The sequence below is a fragment of the Miniopterus natalensis genome, chromosome 3 (genome assembly GCF_054644295.1).
Source record: "Miniopterus natalensis isolate mMinNat1 chromosome 3, mMinNat1.hap1, whole genome shotgun sequence".
NCBI lineage: Eukaryota > Metazoa > Chordata > Mammalia > Chiroptera > Miniopteridae > Miniopterus > Miniopterus natalensis.
The window spans coordinates 9,230,729-9,243,016 of NC_142083.1; positions in this window are offsets into that span (position 1 = coordinate 9,230,729).

The following is a 12,288-nucleotide window of genomic DNA, read 5'->3' on the forward strand; positions in this document are numbered from 1 at the left end:
AGGATTAAAAGACTATATATGTGTGTGTGTGTGTATGTGTGTGTGTATATATATATATATATATATATATATATACTATAGAAGTTTGTTTCTCTGTTGTGGCTGTCGGGGCCAGTGTAGCAACTCTGCCCTGTTCAGTTGTCAGAGGCTCAGGCTCCTTTACTGGATTGCCCTGCCCTCCCCAGGTGAGGCCCTCATCTGCATGGCCCATGATGTCTCACCCCCATGTTTATGTGAAAATCAGAAAGGGGGGAAAGAAGGCGGGGAAGGCACACCCCTAGTCTTTAAGGACACAGCCCAGAAAGAACACCCATCACTTCTGCTCACATTCTGTTGGCCAGACCTAGTCATATGGCCATTTCCAGATCCAAGGAAAGATGGGAAATGAAGTATTTATTCTAGGTGGCTATGTGCCCAGCTAAAAACCAGAGTTAAAATTACTTTAGACGGAGAAGACAGGTGTTGAGGGTCAGCTAGCAGTTTCTGCCGCACCGTGTATGGCTGCCCTCCACTTACGTAAACCACATACTGTTGCTAGAGATTCTGGATATCTCTATTTTTCTTCACTTTAATGGTAAATCTTTAACATTTTGTGCTTATCAAGTGTTAAATGTTTTACATATTAGTTCATTTAAGCCTCATGATAATCTTATGGATAAATGCTATCCTCTCTATTTTAAATCGATGGAAATGAAGTTAAGGAATTTGCTCAAGGTGATACGGTTGGTAAGTGGAGGGGCCAGGATTTGAGCCTACAGTGCCTACACTATAACCATCGCTGTATGCGTCTCACCTTTGACCATGCGCTGATGATTTCTTTAGAGAAGATTTCTAGAAAAGAAATTACCGGATCAAAGGATATGGACATTTTTATGGCTTTTGATCTGTTTTTTCCAGAGAAGGGTTTATAGAAAATTTGTACCAACTGGTCATTCTCTTCTATGAGAAGAAAAGAAAGATGTCCTCCCACTGGTCCAAAACAAATCTTCCCACCTGGGCACATAAGTCACCCTCCCAGCATCTCCGTGGACTGGCCCTTTCTCTCACTAGGCTTGCTTTTCCCCTCCCTTTGCCTCCAAACATGGTAGTGGTGCTCATGAATGGGCAGAGGCTATTTCAGACGCACGTACACCCCGCATGGTGGCCAGCCCAGTGTGAAGTCGCACATTGCACATTTGTTGCATGAACATAAGTAACACATACTCCTGAATGTAAACCTAGCTCCTGGCTATAGTAGGAATTCACAAAATATCTCTTACATGGATTTACAGGCTCTCTCCATGTTGCAACAAACCTTTCCTTGCCCCTGCTACTTCCATAAGCTACTGTCTCATCACAAGCCTTTCTTTCACAGCAAAATTTCACACAACCACAACAGTATGGTTTTCAGCCCTCCTTCCAAGCCACCCCCACTTCCTGCCACCCAGCGTCACCCTCCGCTAGCCCGGCTCCATATTGGGCTTGTGTTGGTCAGCAATGCCAGCTCCCACTTCTCTCTGATCCCTGTTATCTCCCTTCTGGGACCCTCTCCCACCCTGTGGTCCCCATTTCCTTCTACTCTTGAGCCACTTCAATTATTCTCATCTTTAATGTCCATTAATAACCCCCTTGGTGTCCCTATAACTCTCTTACAATATGTCCCCTTTGCACTGTAACTTGTGTTAAAGTGGTTTTGTGATGCGGATTTGGTTCCTTTGCCCTGTTCCGAACTTCCTGAGGACTAGAACTGCATCTCATATATTTATCTTGGTTTCTCTCAGGTTTGGTGCTCATGGAGTACCTAAATGGCAAGCGTTTCTTTGACTTGAATTCCTCTCTGGTTGCTCATGGTCGTCCACTGCAAGGCCCCTCCCCATCTCCCAGCTCCCTCTTCACTATCAACCTACAGTGTCTCGCTCAGGGATAGCTCAGTGAGTCAGATTTTCTGTCGTGATGACCGCTCCCTACCTGTGTGCTGTCCAACACGGGAGCCACCAGCCGCATGTGTCCATAGAGCCCTGGGGACGTGACGAGTGCAATTGAATTTTGAATTCAAACGAGCACGACCGGATCAGATAGCACAGCTCTCCAGGCACGGAGCACACAAGCTCCTCCACCTGAAGCTGGGCCGGAGAACAGGCTTTTGCAAGAATTCTGCAGAAGTGTATTCTTAAGACCAGAACCAGGGGCTGAGGGAAGGCTGCACAGTTCATTTCCAGGCAGGCCGTGGCGCACGTTTGTTCTCAAGCTGCCTTGAGCAAGCCATCAAGCAGTCAACCCGGGGACTGACCACGTGGACACCCCTGTTGTCTAGAAGGAGGCAGCCCCACTCAAATGACATTCATGTCTAGGGCATACAGTGGGGAAGACTCCTAAGTGGCCTGTTATTGAATTGCCCTAAAATCCCTTCCAAGGCATTGAGATGCTAACTGGGAAAAATGCATCTCACCCCCCCCTCATTCATTTCGGTCAAACCTGATTTCCTTGTTTTCTTTTCTCAGAGCTCTAGTAGCTGTCGAGAATGTATTGCTGGGAACCAAATTTGTCATTGTACCTTTGGCGGTTGAAGAACTTCGATTTTCTTTTCTTGGGGCAGCCAGGTGAAAAGGCGCTCCTGAAACAAGATTTGTCCTGCCCGCTTCCTTCAGTTTGTCAAAAAGACAGAAGCCTCACCGGCTTCACTTTGTACTAATGCCCTGAAATCACTTGGAACCCACTTCCACCTGCGTTTCTTGTCTGTTGACTAAGGTGTGTGGCAGGGGAGAGAAGATGAACAGGTTTGCAAGCTCGCGTAACACTTGCACGTGCGTTGTCAAAGCGAATTGTTTTAAGCGAGGTGTCTTATCTTTGACGGAAGCCATCAGCGCCTGTGAGTGTAAAGGAAACCACAGGAGAGTCCCCAAGTCCTGTTCAAAAGGGAGCCCCACACTTAACCCTTTCATATGCTGATGCCAATAGCTAAGGCTATGTCCTGACTTAAGCCATGATTACCCTTCAAAATAGAGAGGTAGGTGGCACATTCATTAATAAATTTTGGGGGGATTCCTCTGTATTCTACTCAGTTAGAAAGAGAGGCATTAAAAAAAATCCTCATTTGCAAAGAGAGAAACTGAGACCACCAATCAATTAAGGTTTTTGGCTTTCCCAGTCCAACTGGGTATCGAGAATATGGACTATTCAACATAACTTTTAAGCCTCCTAAATCCCAATACCATCTTCAAAGCACATAAGGCATCTCCTCAGGCCTAGCCATTCGCTCTGACACAGACCCCGTGGCTACTGCTTGTATATTTGATGTTTACAGCAGATAGTGAGAAAGCAGAAAGAGATTTTCATCGTCTTCACAAAGCGGGTCAGGTGGACAATACTCCTCACTCTTGCCCTGCCAACGAGACCAAGTTTCTTTTCTTTGGATTCCTCCCTCTCTTCTCACCCTGCGCCCCTGTCACGGGCAGACTTAGCATGACAATGCGTTAGTGATTCGACATTTCAATGACTTACGAAGTGATCCCTCCTAAGTCTAGTACCCAACTGACACCATTCATAGTTTTACAATATTATTGACTATATTCTCTATGCTGTGACTATTTTATAGCTGCCGATTTGTGCTTCTCAATCTCTTTGCCTTTTTCATCCAGCCCCCCCCCCCCTCTTTGGCAACCATCAGTTTGAGAACCAATGTTTTTTGAGTGCTTAATAAGTATCTGGAACTTAATATCAAAGAAGTTGTTTTGATAGCTGTTGTCACCCCAATACATTTAACAAAGTGTTAAAAAAAAAAGAGTTGCTTTGAGGATCAAATAAAATAAGACACCCCCTTGCCTACTGTAGGTCGTTGTTTTCTTACCCTGATTTTGCAGCCGGGCCGTACAGAGTTTAGGTAGTTTACCCAGGATCACGTGCTAGGTGATGGACCCTGGCTATGTTGGACAGTAAGTCCCTGTCCTTTCCCTCCGCCTTGCTGTGTCCAGCCACAAGGAGAAGGGACCTGACCCAGGAGGGGTGTGGGGATATGAGGAATCAGTTCCTGTGCAGTCAGGGTTGGGACCCGGGAGTTCAAGACACTGGGGTGCTGGCCTCATACCGGCCACCAGGTGTCAGTGCTAACAACAAATTTGTCCGCTTGCTTCTGTTTCCAGATCTAAGAGCCAGTTATCTCTTAGGTCGTTTGGGGAGCGGCCCCTCAGAGTCGGCTGTGTAAGAGAATTTAACTTGATTGTGGAGCCCATCTTCGAATTCACCTGGTGGGGAGGGGTTCTGGAGGCTGGGCCGGGGGAACATGTGCTAGCGGAGCCCAGAACTGGATCTGGAAAATGTGTGGTGGTAGGACCCTTGGCTCTTTAAGATAAAAGTCCAAATCATCACGTCCTAAAGAACAGTTTGTATTTGGGAGATGCAAGTTCTTTGGGGGGGGGGGTCAGTTATGGAAACTGAAAGGCGCCCACACCCATGGATTCGCCAAATGAAAAAGTTATTGATTGGTTATTGATCAGCAAAGGCACAGAACTGTAGCTTTAAAATCTTTAAATCATGAAATGTAAGTACTCACAATGCAAAACTATACACACACATTAAAATTAAAATTTCCCAAACTAATACTTTACAACATGTGAGGCCCTCTGATATTATCTATTCCATTCTATTCTTTCATTTTAAAAAAGGGCTGGTTGGGACCCACCCAACTGATGGCCCAGAGTTTGAAGAACAGTGACCTAGGAAAGAATCTGGTAGTTTGGTTCAGAAGTCCTGGGGTTGCAATGCTTGATCACGGTTAATTGCCAGGATTAGGGTATTCTAAAGGGGAGAACCCTTGCCCTGGGTATGGACCTGGACTCAATTGCGACTGCTCCTTGAGTAAGTTATTTATTCTCTGAAGCTGCAGTGTCTTGTGTGTAAGACGGATATAACAGCACCTCCTCCCAGGACTGTCGTGGGTGCCTGGTACCCAGCAGGCTTTCAACACTTGCCCTCCTATCTGTACTTGAAGGGCTTTATACGATACACTGTTAGAGTTTACAATTTAACTAGGTGGAGGTGTTCCGATGTAGAAGGGGGTTAATACTGAACCCTGTGACGGGAAATCCTCAGAACAGAGTAAGCCCCGCGTGCAGTTCAGGCGCGGTCCCCCCGAGGCACAGGGCAGGAATAATGCTGCTCAGAGGCGGGGGTGGGGGGGGTGGGGGCGGGGGGGGGGGCTTTCCAGTTTATAGGGATGCTTTCACGGGAATCCCCCCATCTGTCCCTCTGCTGGCACTTACTCCACGAGTAACATCACTCATTTAATGATTCTCCCTGCGAGGACCTGTGCTTGGCGGGGAAGCAGTAAGTGTCTAAGTATCCCCGAATGAATGCAGTTACCAAGGCCGGTGGGCAGACACCCCGCCTGCGGAGTTCCCGCCAAGAGGCCCTGTGAGGCCCTGAGGCAGCAGCTGGGAGGCCTGGCTTCTCAAGGTCAAGGCAGGAAAGAAGAATCACAGGCTACTGCGGTTTGTCTTACAGCAGAGCTGCTCATATAGTTCTTTTCAGGCTGTGAGAGCCTCATAGTTACCTGAGGAAGAGACCGATTTCCCAGAAGTTCAGCTCCTCCGAACCTTTGGCATAAGAATCCACACCACCGTTGGCACTGTTTTCTTGTGATGTATTGATATCGCTCATCCCCATTAGAGTGTAAATTCCTTGAACCCATTTTCAGGTAAATGCCTGTGGTTTTGTGCTTACCTGCCCTGTGCATGCGTGAGCACCTACCCTCGCAGCTGCCACGGCCAGGTAGATGTTGTATCTCCATCCTACAGATGAGGCGACCGAGGCTCAGAGAAGCTCCAAAACTTCCCCAGGGTCACATGGCAAACAGCAGATTCAAATTCACCCTCTAGGGCCGAGCTGGGACACATACTCCCAGCACTCGCATCACCTCCCTTCTTCTTGGCCCTTCCCAGCTGCTAACTCAGAGCTCAGCAGGCTGGGGACACTCAATAAACACGCGCGGATGGTTGGTCCACAGACCCAGGACTGGGCAGTGTGATTCCCTGCAGACAGGTAGGAGCCTGACTGCCGTGCCCAGGTTGGAATTGCATGTTCCAGGATCCTGAGCCCGGCGGCGGGGGCATGGCTCCAGAGAACAGAGCCCGGGGATTGGAGAGGTGAGAGAGGGTGCCGCAGCGGGAAGGGAAACCACTGGGCTCTGAGTCCCTGGTCGGAGGGCTAGGGAGAGAGAGAGGATGGTAGAAAGAGGGAGGGAGTGATTGCATGCAATCAAGGCAGGGCAGGGGAGTCAAGAAAGGCAGGCAGATGGAGAAATCCCCTGAGCCTCAGGGACAGCCTGGGCCCTCTGAAGGACACCCACACTCCTGGGAAGGAGCAGGGAAGGATGATTCTCTGGCTCCCTCAGTGGCTGGGTTTACAACTCAGTCCCCTGTCCTGACTCAATTCCTGCTACTGGTCATTTTAATGGACTCACGAGACTTTAGAGCTGGGGAAGACTGGAGATTATTTGCTGCCATCCTGTGGCAAGAATCAATCAATCTCTCCCCCCCCCCCCCCCCCAGATAGGGCCACCCTGGACCCACAGCATGAAAACAAAAGCAATAATAACATCAATGTTAACAATAGCCAGAGGTGGTAGTAAAAATACTTTACACTTGCTAAAGCATGGATGCTGAGCAGCCAGAGGCCCACGGCGGTAAACTCGGGAGTGGCTGTACCAGTGCACTGATTTGCCGCTGCATTTCTGCCCTGGGAATAGCTACAGTATTGAGCATGAGTTAAGAGTTACCTAATTCAATTCCTAGAAAACGTCATGATCCCAATGACACTTCACCAGAGGGGAGACGTTAGGTTTAGAGCAGTGGATTTATTGTTCCGGGACACAGAGTGCACAGTAGGAGGGTGACTTGATCCAGGAGCTTCTCCTCGAGGCAGAGCTCATGCTCAGGCCACCCCCCCTGGGGTGACTCACTGTCGCAAACAGGCAGAGCTAGGACGAGGCGGGAACAGGAAGCATCTGCGTGGAGTCTGGGAGTCTGAGCCCCGTGAGTGAGGGATCTTTTCCATTCTGCTTAGATCGATGCCTTGTTGTTTCCCAGCAAGGACCCCTGAGAGATGTTACTGTCACCCCGTCTCTGATTCCCATTTGGGCAGGAAGTGAAGAGTAAACCGTGACCTCACTCCTGTGTCAAGGTTTCCCTTGATCTTTTTGGGGGTGGATTTGAAAAACATTTCTATTATTCTCACTTCAAGCCGCCTGTCCACTTCAAGAGGGCTGTGACCTGAGGAAAATGGCCAGACCTGATCCAGGCACGACCCCGCAGGGGCCAGAAGCCCCAGCGTGGGCTCCTTCACAGGGCCTGAGTGCTACAACTTCTCAGCTCTTTCTCCAACGTGGGTCCTTAGACTCTTCTCTCAGGGACTTCTAAATGCAGCCAGGAGGTCCACAGCGATCTGGCAGCGTGACTGGGGCAAGTCACAACCTCATGGGGAGATAAATGGAAGAAATCAAGGGGGGAAAAACCTAGGCCAAACATGTAAGCCCAAATTAGTTTGAATTTGATGAATGGATAAATCTCAAAGGGAGAAATAAGGGCTTCTTGAGCAGAAGTAAAAAATCAGTCTATGAAAAGACACTAGGAAAGTCCATTGAATGAAAAAGAACCCCAATGAAATTTCCCTCCCACTAGACCTCATTTTTTCTATAATAATAATTATTATAAAAATTATAGAATATTTTGGTGGGAAAAGTTGACATGATCTTCTCGTTTGCTTTTTTGAATATACAGGGTGGGGGAGAAAGTAGTTTACGGTTGTTTGTATGGAGAATAATACAATAGTTCATAAATGATAACAGAAGAAAAAGTTTCTGGGTTTCGTGTACTCACAGCTGTGGACCTACTTTGGCCCACCCTGTACTTTCTGCCAAGCCAGCCCAGGGCACCCTCGTCTGCTTCGAGGAATTAGGAGAATTACAGCAGAAAGACATCGATAGTATTCAGGTTCTGATTCTCAAAGTAGGATCTTATTTCAAGGCCACAGACTTGAGAGCAGGCATAGTGAGGAGAGATTTTCTAAATTCCCTCCTCTCTTCCTGAGCTTGTCAAGACCCAGGCCTGGCGGGCAAAGCAGCCCACAGGGCATTCACTGGGGTGGGAAACAGAAATACACCCCTCTAGCCCTGGGGGTGGCAGGCGAGGAGAGGTTTTTGTCCAAGAGGGCAGGTGGTTACGTAGCTGAGGAGGAGGGGAGAGCCCCGCACAGAGTCCGCCCTCCCTCGCTATGGGCAGAGATGTGGCCTGTGGCCTGTGGACATCAGGTGGAGAGTCAGCAGGTCTGACAGGGACCACACCTTGGTGGGAACAAGTTCCAGGGCTGCAGGAAGAGCTCGGAGAAGAGGGGAGGGAGCAGGTGAGTCTAGGGGATGGCACTGAGAGATGCTGAGCATTTAAACAGAAAGTTACCCAAAGTTAAATAGAAAGTTATCCAAAGGAGACCAGAGGGGCAAAGACTGGGATCATCACCCCCCCCTCCCAGGAGAAATAGGAAGTTAGACATAAAATAAAGGATCTCCTGCTTCTCAAGCTCCCAGGGACGGCCCATCACACCTGGGATAAAAAGCAGAGTCCTCGCCTGGTCTGCAAGACCGCTCTGGGCCAGTGGTTCAGACTTCAGTGGGCATCAGAGCCCCCGGGAGGCCTTATCTAAACGGAGCCCTGGGCTCTGCCCTCCCACTTTCTGATTCTGTAGGTGGGTGTAGCCTGGGAGCTGAGAATCTGGATTTTGAGCGTAGATCCCATTTGGAGAATCACTGCTGTGGACACAATGCTTCAAGTTCCTTTTTTTTCAGACTTCTGAGCTATTTTCTGTCTCTCTAGCCTTTGCTTGAGTTCATGGTAATGCGTTTCTAGTAAACGCTCTCTGCTTCCGCAAGTCTGGGCTGGCAGGGCCCCCGGGAGCCTCGGGAAAGACCTTTGCCACACGGTGGCAGCAGCAGCTCAGGTACAGAGTGCTGGGCCTGGTACAGAGTGCTGGGGACAGCTCATTAGCTCACCATGCCCTGGGTTCCCACAGAGCCGGGCCTGCCCGCCCCTCCATTTCCCCTTGGCAGGCAGGACAGCGGGAGGGGGCCTGGCAGAGGGGAGGTCGTTGGCACACAGAGGAGCAGTTTTGTTCTCTGGGAGACTTGGAGGAAGCTGGGTGGTCTCCTCAGAGTGTCGAATTGTGCCCTTCACAAAACCTCCATGCAGCGTGGGCTGCTGGGGGAGCCGGCCTGACAAAGGCCTCAGACAAGACTGGCAGGGGCTGCCCATCCGTCCCGGGCACAGAGGCCTGGCAGGTCCTCAGGATGCCGGTTTCCATGGGTGACAGGCCTCTGCAAAGCCTCCCACTCGGAAGACGTGGGACTGTGGCCTCCTCCGGGGGTTCCATCCTGCTCACAGTGGACCCGGATGGAGCCGGAAGCCCCCTCCCCGCCCCAGGGTCACCTCGACGCCTCTCCCTCCTTCATGGAGCCCGTTTTGTTCTAAACACCTTAAGAATTTTCCCAAGTGACAGGAACTGTGCTGAGGATTTTACGCTATCACCTATTCAATTCTCATCACACCCTCGTGAGGAGGTGTTATACTCATCGATGAGGCCGTTGATTTAATCGATCATTCGCCACGTTTAGCTGACCACAGACCCCCACTTCAGCAGTGCAGATAGAATATAGGAACCCGATAGGAAAACTGGTTTAGAAGTTGCGGGTTTCATCCAACCCCGCACGCGCGGGTGGCGATGCTGAGGTCGAGGGAAACTGAACGAGCAGGTCAAGGTGCCACCGCTGGTTCAAAGCCAGCCGGAGACCAGAGCTCATTTCCCCATCCAGGTCTGCTTTCCACTCTGCCCAGCAAAGAAGCTGCACAAAAACTGCCTCCACCACGATGCCAAAAGACCATGTTCTAAAGTTCGCCAAGCAGGCCCAGGAAATCAGGTGAAACTTCTTGAGAACTCAGGTGGCAGCAGGTGTGCACTCGGCCCAGCGCTGTGCGCAAATTTGGATTCAGCCACCGCCCTGGAGCTGAGGGCCTGTAGGTTTGAGGGAGCAGGACGCTATTGGCAGCCAGGCTGTGTTAGTTTTCTAACACGCATGCAGACTTTCTCGAGTCTTCCGCTTTGCTAACAGCTCATCATCGGCTTGAATGAAACATTGCCTCACACTGTGGTGCCAGGGCAGTGGAATTGGGTGACGGCTTTCAGATTTCTGCTGGCGACAGCATCTCTGAGTGCTACGTGGTCCCCAGGGCAGACATCCATCGTCGGGTGCTTTGGGGGTTGTCAGGACTCCGGACACTTTCTGTTTTCTCCTGCTGGGCCTGCAAGCTCCTGGCCGGCTGCCTCCGGGACACTGCGCGATGCCCTCAGTCCACGGAGTTGGAAAAGAAATCCAACAACCGATCTGACGCCACGCCCTACGAGATCCACTCCTCTTTGATATGGCTGCGCACTCACCGTTGTTAGTTTATGATTTTATTTCTTTCATATTTCTTTTACCCTCACCCAAGGACATGTCTTTTTTACTGATTTCTGTAGAGAGAGAGAGGGAGGGAGAGAGAGAAACACCGATCGGTTGCCTCCCACATGCGCCCCGACTGAGGGTGGAACCTGAGACCCAGGTACGTGCCCTGACAGGGAATCGAACCCTCAACCTTTTGGTGTAAGGATGACACCCAGCCAACTGAGCCCCCTGCCAGGGCAAGAGTTTATGATTTAAGGGGCATAATTGTCCTGCAGTACCAGTAGGGCCCCGCTTTTCATAACCCTCAGCTTTGGCTCTCAGAGGGCCTGTGGAGGGAAGGATGCCACCTGGGGAGGCTGGCGTTCCCCGAAGAGGCGGCAAAATGTCTCATCCCCACGAAAAACATATGGGCGCTCTTCTAAAAGGAGAACCCCACATGGGGAAAAAGATGTGCCCACCGCGGGAAAGCAATATGTGAGAGCCGGAGTGCTCAGCCTTATCACGGATTACAGAGAACATTTTATGTTTGGGGGGGGGGGAGTGAGAGAAGGAAGGAGGGACAGGAGAAGAGACAGATGTGAGTCTTAAACGGTTTCAAGCGTGGGTAACCGAAACGGGGTTCGATGTGCTGAAGACCGTTCTGCCAAGCCTTAAAGGCGACGGATCAGACCTCGCAAATGTGGCCACGAGATTTATAAGCACAGAATGAGTGATAATGTCTCCAGGACAAATGAATAGCAGGACATGCCCCAGATCTGGGCTGCCTCTGAAAGCCTGCTTTCGCCTGCAGAGGGAAATTAAAAATTAGGGCGATTGCTTTTAATAACGCCACAGACTCTCTCACCCGTCAGAGCCGCGTCAGTGGGTATGGTCTGGAACCTTCATCTCACTTTGCCAGGGCTGCCAGGTTAACAAGCCCAAACACAGGCCGCCCTGCCACGGGGGGACACCAGGCACTATGTATTTACCCCTGCGCTGGACCATTGTTTGTTCCTTGCCTGAGATTCAAATTTAACCGGGTGTCTTGTATTTTATGGACAACCCTCCTCGTGTAAGTTCGTTGAAGTGCTACTGTTTCCAAACGGAAGGCTGAGGCCGCGGTTTTGCGGGGACCATGCGGAAGACCAGCTGAAAATGTTGCCCTGCTGCGCCCTGGGCACCCGCCGGCCAGGGAAGCGGGAGGAAGGGGCTCCCGGCAGGCCGCTGGGGAAGCGGGGTGGCCGGAAGGAAGAGGGAACCGGGGACGGTGAAGGATGTGAGGGCCCCTGCGGCTGACACGAGTTGATCTCCCGTCTGCCGCGGCCGTGGAATTCCACGCGCGCCTAGCGCGGGTTCTCTCCGGGGGAGGGGCTCCGCGCGCCCCCTGGTGGCCGCGGTAGGAATCGCCCCAGGACCGGCCTCATCTCCCCCGGGGGTTGCCCGTCTCCCGCTCGCCCTAGAACAGCGCCCGTCAGTTTCCTTCGCTCGTCCTCCCTTGCTCTCGCTCTGCCGGCTCGGTCGTTCCGAGTCTGCCTTCGGGGTGACACCTCCCAGCTGCTCCCCCCCTCCCTCCCCCCCAGGCCACACAGAGCTGGTCATTGTTGCCCCAGGTCCGGGACCACCCGGCTGGGAGGAGGGGCAGCGGCCTGAGGACCCACAGCAGCCTCGGGTCGAGTGCCCAGCGGGCGCCCGGAGAGGGGGCGTGCGCACCCCCGGAGGACCCCCCTCAATCCACTCCCTCCCGGCGGGAACCTAGCCTGGCTCGGGCGCTCTGCAGACCCGCGCGACGAGCCGCGTGGAAATCTGTTTCCGACGCGGTTGCAATGAAAGAAAACTCCCCGAACAGG